Raw genomic sequence first — 13,830 nt, forward strand, 5'->3', positions numbered from 1 at the left:
AGTAGTTCATCAACTTTATTTCTGGGTCCCGAAATGTTCTGGTGTAATAAAGATAACTGATATTGCATACTAATGGGATTATAACTGCTTTGGTGAAGATGAACTGGCAGCTTCTGATTACTTTCTGTTAAACATTGTTTAAATGGGGGCTCTATGCTAAGATCTGACTCCTGTTCATCTGTTTTCTCAAACTGAGTGTGTTTGCCAATCTCTCTTAAAACTCGTTTTCTATCCCCCTTCCTTATCCTAAAACAGGCATCCCTCTGACACCTGTGACCACTGGTATTTTACCACTTGTGCCAGTGTGCCCCCTTAAGTTTTCTGCAATCAACCCAGACAGTTTTCCCTTCCATTTCCTATTCAGGTGAAGGCCATGCCTAGTGTAGTCCCACCTATCAATAGCATCCACAGGAATCAAACCAATATGGGACCCTATATCCGTCCTAAGCAGCCACTCCAACTCCAAGTTCACCCTCCCTACAGAAGAGTTCAAATGAGGCCGATCATGGCGTCTCAACACAGACACAAATCCCGTACTCGTATGCTTCGTTCCTGATGCTATCTTCACCAGGTCACTCTCTATGGAATATTCAGAGTCTCTGTCAATGCTATTTCCCGGACCACCCACTATAACCACGGCATCCTCCTTCGTGAAATCCTTGCATACAGAACCTATATCCTCTGTTACCTGACCCAGATCTGCACTAGGTTTGAAAAAGTTTGTGACCTGGTACTCTGGACCTAGATTTTCCTGCAGTAGTTGGCCAACACCTCTACCATGGGAACTACCTAACAACAGAACTTTCTTTCTGTTTACAAATTTCCCTACCTTTTTCAAGTCTTTGAAAGCTTGTTGTGCCCTTTCTACAGCTTCAGCTACATGAGGCTCATCCGCTTTTGACTGAGGCAACAGGTCAAATCTATTTTCAAGATTTATCACAAAGCTGTCTGATGCTCTCCTTTTCCTGTTCCCCCTATTACCTGTTGCCACTTCCCACCTCTGTTCACCCTTCTCCCTCTTTAACCTGTCCAGATCCTCCCTTGCCTTGTCTAGGTCAGCTTGAAGAGCTGCAATTTTCCCTTCCTGTTCCAGTATTTTCCTATCTCTACTGCAGATCCTACAATACCACTTGTGAGCCTCATTTATGTCCCCATTTCCACGCCACTACATTCGCCCCAATGAAAGAAACTACAGCACCCATCACACCATACCCCGGAACTAACGATCCTACGGCATGTCACACACTTCTCACTACTGGCAAAAGCAGAAATCGTATAAACTGATTTAAGTACTGACTAATACGTAAACAAAGGACCCTAGAAACTATTCAGACAGATATAAATAAATTGAAAGAGTAAAGAATAAAAAAAACTGGTGATTACATATCAGTTTAAGTCACTGTTTACTTACGATACGCGCGGGTGAAATTAAGCCTAAAACCTGTGCTGTAGGCGCGAGAAGGAAAATAAACTTCTTACCCTGTTTAATCTTATTTAACACTTCACTAACACTTCCACTAAAGTAACAATACTTATAATATATTTATACCAACTGGAAACGTTTACCTATAAGTTTAATTCACTGCTTACTTACGATTCGCGCGCGTGAAATTAGGCCTAGGATTCCTGCTACAAGCGCGAGAAGAAAAATACGCTTCTTACACCGTTTAATCTTATTTTATACTTCACTAACACTTCCACTAATTTAACAACACTTATATTATATTTATAACACCTGTAGACGTTTAAAAATAGCTTAATAACAACGCTTTTTATAATTATTTAGTGCAGCAAATACTCGAAGAGTCCGCGTCGGCGCAATGTTGCACCTCTGTTGCATTTTATTTTAATTCCGACTATCTGACGCTGTCAGGTACGACCGTAGCTTTCCTATTTTCTGGTACGTTATGCTGTAACATTTAGTTCTAATTTTGTCCGAACAAGGTGTCCCTTGTGACTCCGAAACCTAGGTTACAAATCAATAGTGTTCGCTACTGGGAGCTGTGTTTTTCAAAATTTTGTATTATACAACAGCCGCTGATTGACTGCTATGTTAAAAACCTTATTATTCCTTGCTACTTCTTTTTGTTTCGAAATCAAGTTCATCCTTCAGACTGAATGTCTTATTACCACCATACCTTATCCTACAACTACAAAAATATCAATGATATTGACACATGAACATAATATTTGTTAGATAATAAAGTATTTTACTATGTACATTACAAGTCAAGAACAAATGTACTCTTTCTCAAGTGTCTGTCTTAGTCTGTATGTACAATTTAAAGTCATAGTGTGGGTATAGCCCATGTATTTTTCCTTAGTCGGGATACCCCAGGATATAGCATCTTTCATTTGGAATTCTTAATATATTGTACGGTCCTGTGTAAATTATTTGCCATTTTCGGTTTACTTTCTTTACGGCTGATGCTTTTGGGTGAGCCTTTAACATCAGGATGTCTCCTTCGCGGTATTGTTGCACGTTTTTTAATTGTCTGTCGTATCGCCGTTTCCTGAGAGCCGCCTGCTGACTCAAAGCCCGCAGCGCCTCTTTTATTTTTTCCTCGTGACTTTCTATTCTGGGTAGCTGAGGTATGGGTTCAAGCCACTCAATTCTCTCTGGATGGTCAAACATTAATTCCGCTGATGTAAAACCTGTGGCATTTCGAGGCAAGTTGTTATATATTTATTCAAAGATGTTGAGGTGCCCACTCCACTTCGTATGCTTAGTTGCAGCATATGTCCTCATGAATCTATTGTACTCCCGAAAAATTCTTTCCTCAGGGCTTGCTTGTAGGTTAAAGCATGATATCAATATGTGCTTGATCCCTCATAACTTAAGAATTCTTTCCACTTCGTACTCTTAAAATACCAAACATTATCTGACAAGATAGTAACAGGCTTGCCCACTTGCGGAACAAATTCCATTGCTATCCGCTTAATAGTAGGGATAGATGTGGCACGTTCTATAGCATGCAACTTCACATATTCTGTGAACAAGTCATTTATACCGCCAAGATATACTTTACACATCTGCGAGCAGTGGGTAAGGCTCCTGCGATATCGTCTGATACCAGGCTTAGTGGTCTATTTCGTGCAATTCCCCTCTTGTACCTATATTAGTGGCTTTAACATTTGACACGTGGTACAGCTTCTTATTAACCTCTGTACGTGTTTCTGTAGGTTTGGATAGTATCAATATGTATCGATCTATCCTGTATGCTTTTTTATACTGAAATGTCCACAACAATGGTATATATAACAGTTTAGATTTTCTAAACCCCCTTCTGGAATGCAAACAACCCATTGTTCACAATTACCAAGATTTTAAACACGGCTGAATCAGCAACTGTTGAAGTTGTTCACGGTAAATGATGACAGCCAAAACAGTTGCAGGATAAAGATTTATTAAAATTCTTGACCACGGATTCGGTATATGTGAATATACCTTCATCAGAAGTAAAATACACCTGAACAGGAAGACACCATTAGCAAAAGCTTTGCATCGCAACTGAGAAAGAAAAAAAAAAAAGAAAAAAATTATTTCTGTCCCATTTTTGGCGAACATATCGTATAATATAAGAAGACTTCTACAGAAGCAATACTACTGCAGATTGCAGAGTTACCTTTTCCGGAAATTATAGCCTGAAATAAAGAGTGATTCATACTATTGGAGCACGGGAACAACTTGGCACTAAATCCGGAGTTTACAAAATTACTTCTAATGACTGCCCAAACAATTACATTGGACAGACAGGTAGAGTCATTAAAGTCAGATATAAAGAACACATGCTAGCTAAAAATTGGGAATACATATATAATTCCACGAACATCTATGGCTCTTACAGCATACGCCACGTAAACTGGATGACGTAGGATAGCTTCACGAAGCGAGTAATGGTTTGAAACTGAGCCTGCCTCGAAGAATTAGACATTTTAAGCATCTGTCTCAAAAAGATGGTTTTATTCTTAATGAACAAGTGCAGCTTAGAAACAAATTTTTTTAAGACAGTTTCCGATCCCTCCTTGCTTTAATGTAATATAGTCTGGCTGACTAGAAGTTAGTTTTCTTGCCTGTTGATGCCGGCGAGTTGCGCTTTTCCTGTCTTGTTGGGATTTTACGTATTTTTTATGTTTTCTGTTTGTGGTTTTGATGTGTATGTGTGTTTAATTGTTATTTTTTATTCACAACGACAAATGGTTTCGTTTTATTTTAACATTTTATTTGTTTTCGCTAGTATGTATTTTACCGTTTAAGTTACGCGAGATTCTCGCACATAAGACTAGTGCCCCCTCTCGTTAGATGTGTTCCGTAGCGCAAGCTTCAACTGCCTGACACTAGGACACGAGTAAACTGGTTTCATATTTTCTATTTTACGTAGATGTTTTAAATTGTTCTGATATGTTGTATTTATTAAGACTGAAGGTTTGAATCAGTACAACTTTTGACGATATATTAGTAGTCTACAAATGTCCTCCTAATCTGATCAACGACATTTTCAATCTGTTTAATGATCTTCATGATAATATTAAGTTCACTTGTGAACTAGAAAATGAAAATCGTCAGTTAAATTTCCTCTATCTTACGTTGTCGTTAGTTGAAAACAGATTTTCCTTCAACATTTACCGTAAAGAGACGCTTCTTCTACGCATCCAGCCTCTCACAAAAATGCTTTCATTTCTCGGCTATTCTCAGAGCACTTTCCATTCCTCTCTCGAAAGAAGACCTTAATAATGAGATTAATCTTATTAAAACTGTGGCGGTTAATAATGGTTACGAAGCTCGGTTGGTAGATGATATCCTCAGAAAGATAATTGGCAAGAAGCGTACTACACTACACAGCGTCCCAGAAATATCGGAGAAAAAATTCTTCTCAATTCCATTTTTTAGGTCCAGTGTCATACCAGATTCAAAGGTTGCTTCGGATTAAATACAAATGTAATATTGCCTTTTCTGCAGATAACAACTTGTGAAAAAATGTCATCGATAATTTAAAGTCAACTACTAGCCCTCTGCAGAATTCTGGTGTCTACAAGATTTCATGTGACACTTGCGGTGGCTATTAAATTGGTCAAACTGGACGTGCCTTTTCAATTAGCTGTAAAGAACATTTTCTGTGAAAAAATGATTCGTGTGCCCCAAATTCTTCTTTTGCAGATCTCCTGTTAAACACAGGGCACTCTCCTAAAGGGGTTGAGAAGTTGCAAATTTTGCATATTGAAAAAAAATGGTGTAAACTTGATATTTTGGAGGAGTTGGAAAGTTTCAAGTATGTATTTTCGAAAGACAGACTTTTTCTCAACTAGCAGGTGCAGTTGCACGGAAGATGTTATTTCAATGGAATAAAGCCACTGCTTGACGAGATCTAACACTTTGATGTACCAACTGCTTCATGCAGATTGCGAGATACCTTTTCTTTCTACTTTTTACGGCTCATACACGTTAATTAAAAAAAACGTTTTTGGTTTTTATAGAGTATCCACTATAGCAAGAAGTAATGTCATGCAGTGGATTATTTCGTATATTTCTTCTTTATGCATTATTCTGGAATTTTTGTACCACAGCCAGTCATTCATTAGTTGTATTTTATATCATGCAGTATCCCGCTATTCTAATTACTTCATGTACACCGTTCAGGTGTTTGTTTATTTCCCTCTCAGCTGTTACGGGAGATGTGTACAAAATAGCTTGTTTTTCCAATTAACCACTACATGCCGGTAATGTCTTGAAGTTGCCGTGGCGCACAAATCACATGATGTTTCAGTTTTGTGTTAATTGTAGCAGAGGACACATGGCTGCCCCTTAGTGGCTTGCACCACTGTTGCACTTTATTTTAATTCCGACTATCTGATGCTGTCAGGTGTGACCGCAGCTTCCGTATTTTCTGGTAGGTTTTAATTTTGTCCGAAGAACGTGTCCCTTGTGACACCGAAACCTAGGTTACAAATTAATTGTGTTCGCTACCGAGGGCTGTGTTTTTCAAAATTTTGAGCAAGGAATAAATTGCATTGAAGCTAGAATTAAAAGACAGTTGTCAGTTATGTGTGTATATACTAAGATAAGAATTTATTGTGAATAGCCAATTTTAGTAAATATAACGAGATTTAATGTTATGTGATCGAGAAGTCGCCAGAGTACATGAGAAATAATAATATGGAATAGTGACTAATGACTGATTTCTCGATTTGTGAATATAAACAAGCATGTTATGATACTTAAGAACACTATTGAGACCACATGATAGTTTGTTTCTTCCAGAAGTGGCCTTCAGCCATGTAATTGCATGTGTCCGAGGGGCACTATTGAGAACTAAAGAGAGCGTTTGATGACACCAAGTTTAAGGTTGAGGTCTATCAAGAAATGACGCGTACGAAGACATGGGTTGTATCCATGAAGTTGAGACCTGGTCTTACGGCAAATGGTTCCTCACTTAAAATTGAGAATATTTAAGGGTGTGGATCTGTGATGAATGACTCATAACACACATGTAACTGCCTGAGGATCAGTAGTCCAGATGGCCCAAGGTCTACTTTTAGCAGGAAAGGTTGAGGTCAGTTGGTGACAAAATGTTATAAATAACATCAGATCCTAATGTGGACAAAATGTTAATGTCATGGCTTGTCAAACTGAAAATTTAATGTCAGTCTTAACAGGATAAATAATGTTTCAGTAGGACTGTGTCAATGTGCATTTTGTTTATTAGTTAACAATTTGAGGAGAAAAAGACTCTACAATTGGAGTTTGACGACTGACATAGTAATTTATTTTGTTCTGATATAAAAAAGTTGTTTTAAATAGTTAATATTTGAAGACTATAGCTGTGCAGCAAAGATGATTTCACGGTATAATATGAATGGTAATATCGTGTGAAGTTAAATGCTTTACACGGGGAACTCGGTAGTCGGTAGTAAGTATGAACCAAAGTGAATCTACCTTTGGACACCAACCATAGTGACAAGGTACAAAACTCAGTGCGTGTTATACAACTGTGTACGTGCGTGTTGCGGACGACGGTACAGAGTTGGCGTTTATGTAAAGTGACTACAATAGTTCACAGGACATTCTAAGAGTGCCAAACGTAGCTAGTCACGGAGTAATAAACTGTATAATTTTCTAAGGAATTTGACAGAAGACACATCGTGTCCCCAAAACTGGACTAAAGGTTACTCGGAAACTTGAATACGTTACAGAACACTGAAACAAACACCCGTGAATGAATATTGAATTAATGAACTTCTATTAACTCTCTTTTCCCCCTAGCCGTAACATCTGTTACGGAATTAGTTAACACTAATGCTAGTATGGGTTATTTCATGTTCACGCGCATTCAACGGACACGATGCTGAGACGGCTCGCAAGCAGAGCCGAAACAACTGACCAGGGGGCCAACGGCCGCCGCTCAACAATCGCCTGTCTGCGCGTGCTGGGGGGCGCCTCGCAGCTTCACCACGTGCAGCATCGCCGCGGCACCATCTTCGTTACACCGGCGCCGCCACTGCGGAGAATCGACTATCGACGACGTGTATTGCGTGTGGTGAGTGCGTGTGTTGTGGTAGCAAGCTCCAATTATATGAGTCAAAGTGTGTCTGCCACGAAAAGTAAACAGTGTGCTCCGATTATCACATGTGAGAAATTTATGTAATATATATTAAAATGTAACTACTGTCACTGTATTTTCTTTGATTACACCTTTTCTCTGACGTAATTCACTTGGGAAACATTCAATTAATATGTCCTTAAGCAATAACAATATTCAGATTGTGATTTTATTTTTATTTTTATTTATTTATTTATTTTTTTTTTTTTGAGACACTGGATAAATGTTGCAATAGTCCGAAGACCCTGGGCTGGTTTTTGACTCCCGGTTTTCCCATGCCCGTGAACCCGAAGGGGTGGGGGTGGTGGGGTTAACGTAAGTCGGTTTCCGGTGAGATTAGTCAACTTTTTCTGGACTGAAACTTCTGTCACACAAATAAGGAGGTTATACTTGCTCTCCCTTACCATTTGAGAAAAGACGCATTTCAAATGATAATATGCGCAAACTAATTTTAGAAACTAACTGAATAAACCTGCATGTACAATCGTGTGGAAGAACTGAACAGTACTGTGGTATGTCTGGTTCAAATACATCATTTTGTCCCAGCCATACCAGGGGGTCATTGTACTGTTTCTACTGGGTAGACTTCAGTTTAAAAAAAAGTAAACTAAATATTACGATAAATTTTATAAATAATCGACAACTACGCCAAATAAGAAGAGAGAGAACTACAATGGATATGTTATTCCATCGACTCTTGCGTTTATATGCATGAACTATCTTCCCTTTGTCTTTCACTTATTGTATATGCTTGGATTCGGACCTAAGAGAACGTTCTTGTGTAAAGCTCACCTTGCTGTACCAGCTGATAATCTAAGTTGTATTTAAAACTCGAAAAATATAATGGTTATTTTTTCAAAAGAAATTGTGTATGTGGTCAATCAATTGGTAGTCTGATACCTGGATTGTCTTAAGTAGATATGGGCCTCAACAAGGAAATTTCATTGTTAGGCGCCATCTTAGAAAAATCTTTAACATTTTTCTTTTAGCTCATCTATGAGACGTGGCGTCGGTTGGGACAATTAACCTTATTGCAGATCCCACGAGATCGGAGGCAGCTACTAATAATTTAACAATTTTGCTTACAGATTTTCTTTGTATAACGAGATAACATCCCATGCAGAAAAGGTCTGGTCACAGGATTCCAGTTCCATAATAGGATTTCATTTGTAGATGCTACTCTTGTGATCTTATATTGGGGAATCGAGACGATAACACGATGTTAAGTAACGTATTACAGTAATGTACATCAAACGGACTTGGCAAATATTCTCTGGTGCAATAAGCACGCGACTTCTCACGAGCCTGGAATAATATCTGTAGTGTTGGGTAAATAAGGAAAGGACAGTTAATGATCGACGATTACGTAACGACCCTGAGAACTGAGGTAGTTTACTGAGTGCTTATACACGTCGGGCTAAATTAAACAACATATTACACTGTTCATAATATTCCTAAATTAGTTATTTCTCTTTTATGCTGAGCCATTGCATTATTGTGTGCTTCTTTTTTTATATAAGTCACAGCTCATATTCATTCTATTACATTACACTGACAGCAAAGAAAAAGAGTCACAAATAATTTTATTACATTATAATTAGCTATTCTATTTGCATACCACATACTCTTTGCCTTCCTAACAACATTTGAAGCACCTTACAATATTGTTTGTAATGGGCTACTGTAGCTTGATTGTGACTACTATCATTTTGATGTTATTCCTACTTTGTTCTACAACATATCCTTATCCCACTAGTCAGCTACCTGGGCTGCCTATTACTGCTATTACCCCGTTTAGAACGTTCTAATGGAAAGCAACTCTCAAAGAGCATGACAAATGTGTTAAGGAAAGCATTATATTTATCATCTATGTCGTCGGCACTGTAAACATCCTGCCACTCTTGATCCTTGACAAAGTTTAAAAAACTCTCTGTTGCTTGTAACGTCTCTTAGCAAAAGACATATTATGTGATAAAGAGAAAACATTGTGTATCATGTTTTGTTATTGTATAAAATTATGTATTTTTTTAATTATTTATTTTAGATAATATCTGTGTCGGCGAGTACTGAAACCGCCACAGACGATAAATATCAAACAAAGATGAGAATGTGTGACTAGTATAAATAATACAGAACGAACATTAATTTCTCTGTCGTCTTCTTGGAGTTACGTGAGTAGGATAGCCTGTGACGTGATATTGTATGCTAGCGTAGCATTCTTTTGTCAAGTTTGTAAGAGGGACGCCATTAAGCAAGATTTTGAAATGGTGTGTAATTAATCAAATTGTTTAAATGTTTTGAATAGAGCTATTTAGTGAAACCTTGCATTATGATTTATGTCAAGCTTGCCTGGTATTTTATCCCATCCCTTTAAGACATTTTCAGTTGTTCGAATAGTATTCGTGGTGCAGAGCGGCGCTACGAACGAACCAGCCGCTGCCGCGGCTCATTTAAACTGCAGTAAATGAAATCTATCATACCGCAAAGAAGCGGTCAGGTAATAGTGAAGTAAAATTATTTCTTTCAGCCTTCGGAATTGCAGAGCAGAGCAGCAGATTTTATGATGTGTTTTACAGGTTGACGCGGGCTGCTGATAATATATTACTAATAGTGCAAAAAGATAATTTATTTTCATCACATAAAAGAAATCTTGCTGTGCGTAGTTCTGGTCTGGCAACCTTATAGTAAAAACATCTTTTTTCTCCGATAATAGTCTCATGTTCTCGTGTTAGGCGTGGTACTTATTGTTGTTTTACTGTTAACAAAAATCCACTGCAGAATTATGATGTTGAACAATCATTGCGTACTGTAACATCAGTATTGATAACGACGAAATTTTCATTAACCTTTTCAATAACTATAAAGTAAGGAAGATATGTTGAACTTTATGGCGAGTTACAGTGACGAAAAAATGTTCCTTTATTAGAAAGCCAGATCCAGAACAATAAGAACACAATATATTCTGTTTTGTTGAAAATTAATGATCCAAAGAAAGGCATAGCACAGCACCACTAAAAGGTATTTCGAGTCTCTTTTCGTAGTAACATATTTCATTTAATATATGGGATGTTACGCGAATAATAATAATAATAATAATAATAAAACAAAACAAATAGAAAAAAGAGACACGAAGCGAAACTGTCGCCAAAAAACGCGGGGCACGAATTTGCAATGGCCACGAAAATAATAACTGTTTTATGTGTTTTCTTTCATTGTCTATTGTTATATACATGTATGTATTTAGTGATAAATGTATGTATGTGTATCATGATTAATGCCATGTATTAATGAATGTACAAAAATTCTTTCATGAAAAAACGCACCACTGCAAGCGAGTCAGAGGAAACGATCCTGATAGTACTGAGAAACTGTAACGACTACATAATCCGGGGGCAGCCGAACCCCGAAATCAGATAAACTAAAGGTAAGACTACAGTGTAGTTGTCCTGTTTGTAGAAGCTTAACTCCAGTGAAGTGATCTCATATCGCTAGTGGTGTGCGTAGTTTGATGTTAGTATTTATGACAGGGCAAAGTTGGTTGTAGATAGTAATTTTTAGTGTGCAGTGTATTGTAGATAAATTAACATATTTTGTGTGCAAGTGGCAAAACTGTCAGATCTTGTGTTTGAGTAGGTAATTTATGAATATGGTTAACCTGCGTAGTCAACGTCCGAGCAATATGGATACTGAGGAACAGCCATTAGTTAGTGCAGGAAATGTAGAAACGGGTGCATTAAGCAGTACAAGTACTCTCTTTGAGGATATACCATGCGAAAATGTGGGCGGCAGGGGCACAGGAAGTGATGCCACCTCCCACCAGTGCTCAAGGAGATGTAGATAAAGAAATTGCACCAACCCCAGAAAAGCAGGAACCAGAGAGTGGTAATCTGCCTGGTGGGTATTCACTTCAGGCGATATTAGAGCGCGTGCTGGATTACCAGTCAAAATTTGCACAACAACAAGCTGAAAAGGACGAAAAAATTGAGATCTTTCTCGCACAGCAAGCTGAGCGGGATCGCCAGCAAGCTGAGCGGGATCGCCAGCTAGAGGAAAAGTTTCTTGCCCAGCAGGCTGAGCGGGATCGCCAGCAAGCTGAGCGGGACCAGCAACTTGTGCAATCGTTAGAAATTATGAAAAAAGAAATTGCCTGTATGAAACAGAATTATGAGTCGATACCTAAGGCCGTGCAGGAGTTGGCTGTACAGGTCAACAACCTGCAAGTAGCAAACACTAACACGGTAGACGAGATAGGTGTCTTAGCCAACCGATTATAAAAGCTAGAAATAGATTCCACACAGCTTGTAGAGCAGAAGTGGAACGAACAAGCGACTAAAATTGAAACCGAATTCGACTCATGGCTAGAAGCGAAGGAGAGTGAGATCGACAAAAATATTAATTCTAAGGTACAAGCAGCCATGGCAGATAGAGATTCCGAATTGTTCAGTACCGCAGTAAATAGTCAGGTACAGAACGACGTGCAAACCATCAAACAAATACTCAGTGAGGATATTCCGCAGTGGCAAGTGAATATTAACAAACGGATATCCGACTTGGAAAAGGGTTTAGCACAGAGCAAACATTTTGAACATGAAACTATGTCGCCAACAGCCAATGTTTTTGGCAACGCACAAACTTATACGCGACGCAACAATGGTGAATCTTTAGGCGATAATGCGAAGAGCTGTAGCTTCGGTTCGGAGCACACAGCCAATGTCCCAGGAGCAAACTAGTATAGTCCAAAAATATTGGTTGAAGAAAGTTTGATTAAAAATAGGCAGTTTCAAACGTTTACTACTGAACGGAAGTCAGTACACCCAGTAGTATTCATAAAAAGCTTTAAAAATATCTTGCCTAGTGTGTGGAACGAAGCCCAGAAAATTCAATACGTAATGTCATACATTCAGGGTGATGCAGCGTTGTGGGCTACGGAAGTAGCAGACAGCTGCATGACATATGAACAGTTCGAAAGGGCGTTTTTGTCGAAATACTGGTCGCCTTGTATACAAGAGCGGCTAAGAAAAGAAGTATACAATCCCGAACCGTACTCACCCCGTCTTGGGAATTTGAGACGGTATTTCGAAAAGTATATAAACAAAACGCGCTACTGGGACGAGCCTATCTCACCACGAGACATAATAAGACTCCTAAAATCACATTTACCCATTCATATCAAAGAGAAATTAATACACGTACCAGAGAGCGACATGGAACATTTCCTGTCTGTTCTAGATTCAATAGACTTAATCCAGGAAGACGCAAAAGCAGCGTGTGATCACTCGCGGAATAATGGATCAGGGTGTAAACATGACAGAAATAATAGTGCACAAAGCCACAACCATGGAAATGGTGGGGGTGGTAACAAGCGGCAAGAGCACTCGCAAAATTGTAAAAATGGGAGATGTCAGAACGGGTATGGGCAACCGTCCCATAATAAAAAGCGTCGATTTGACGACCGGTACGATTCCGGACTGCCAGGGACCAACCGCTGGAAAAATGAGCGAGGTCAGTGGCATAGCAAATACAGCGACAGTAATCGAAATTGGAATCAGAATCAGCGACCAAGCCCAGAGCGGCAGGGTAATGACCGGTACGACAACAACAGACCACCACTGCAAAACGCGCCTATTGCGCAGTCGTGGCGGCCTACAAATCAAAACGTACACATAGTAGAGGTCGCGGACAATAGCCGTCCAAGTACCTCGCAACCAAGCCATCCAACAAACTAGAATCGGCCACGATATGCTCTCCATCGCTGGCCGAGGGGTGGAGTGAGAGCAACACGAATGACAATAATATCCCTGGAATACATGTGCTGCGATACAACGACGGTATCAGTATGGATAAAGATCTAGTGACCGAACCGCATGAATGTAAGAAGGACAGCAACGAAAATGTGCAAGCCATAATAGAAGCGAAAATCAATGATGTTGCCGTGAATATAATCATCGACACAGGGGCCTCAATGAGTGTAATGAGTACAGAATTGTTTAAAGCGCTGGGGAAAGGACGTAGCATACCGACTTTCCCGGTTAATAATTGCAAGGTGTCTGGAGCTATAAGTGCACAGAGCCAATTAGTTAAGTACCAGGTGCAGGTGGAGATTTATAAGGAGGGCGAAGCCATAGTGAGCTCGTTCCTCATTGTTAAAGGGTTAAAGGTGGCCTGCATTCTGGGAGTAGATTTTCTCCGTGAGAGGGACGCAGTGATCGACCTCTCCTCGGTAAAACTAAGC

The sequence above is a fragment of the Schistocerca nitens genome, chromosome 4, assembly GCF_023898315.1.
Source record: "Schistocerca nitens isolate TAMUIC-IGC-003100 chromosome 4, iqSchNite1.1, whole genome shotgun sequence".
Lineage (NCBI taxonomy): Eukaryota > Metazoa > Arthropoda > Insecta > Orthoptera > Acrididae > Schistocerca > Schistocerca nitens.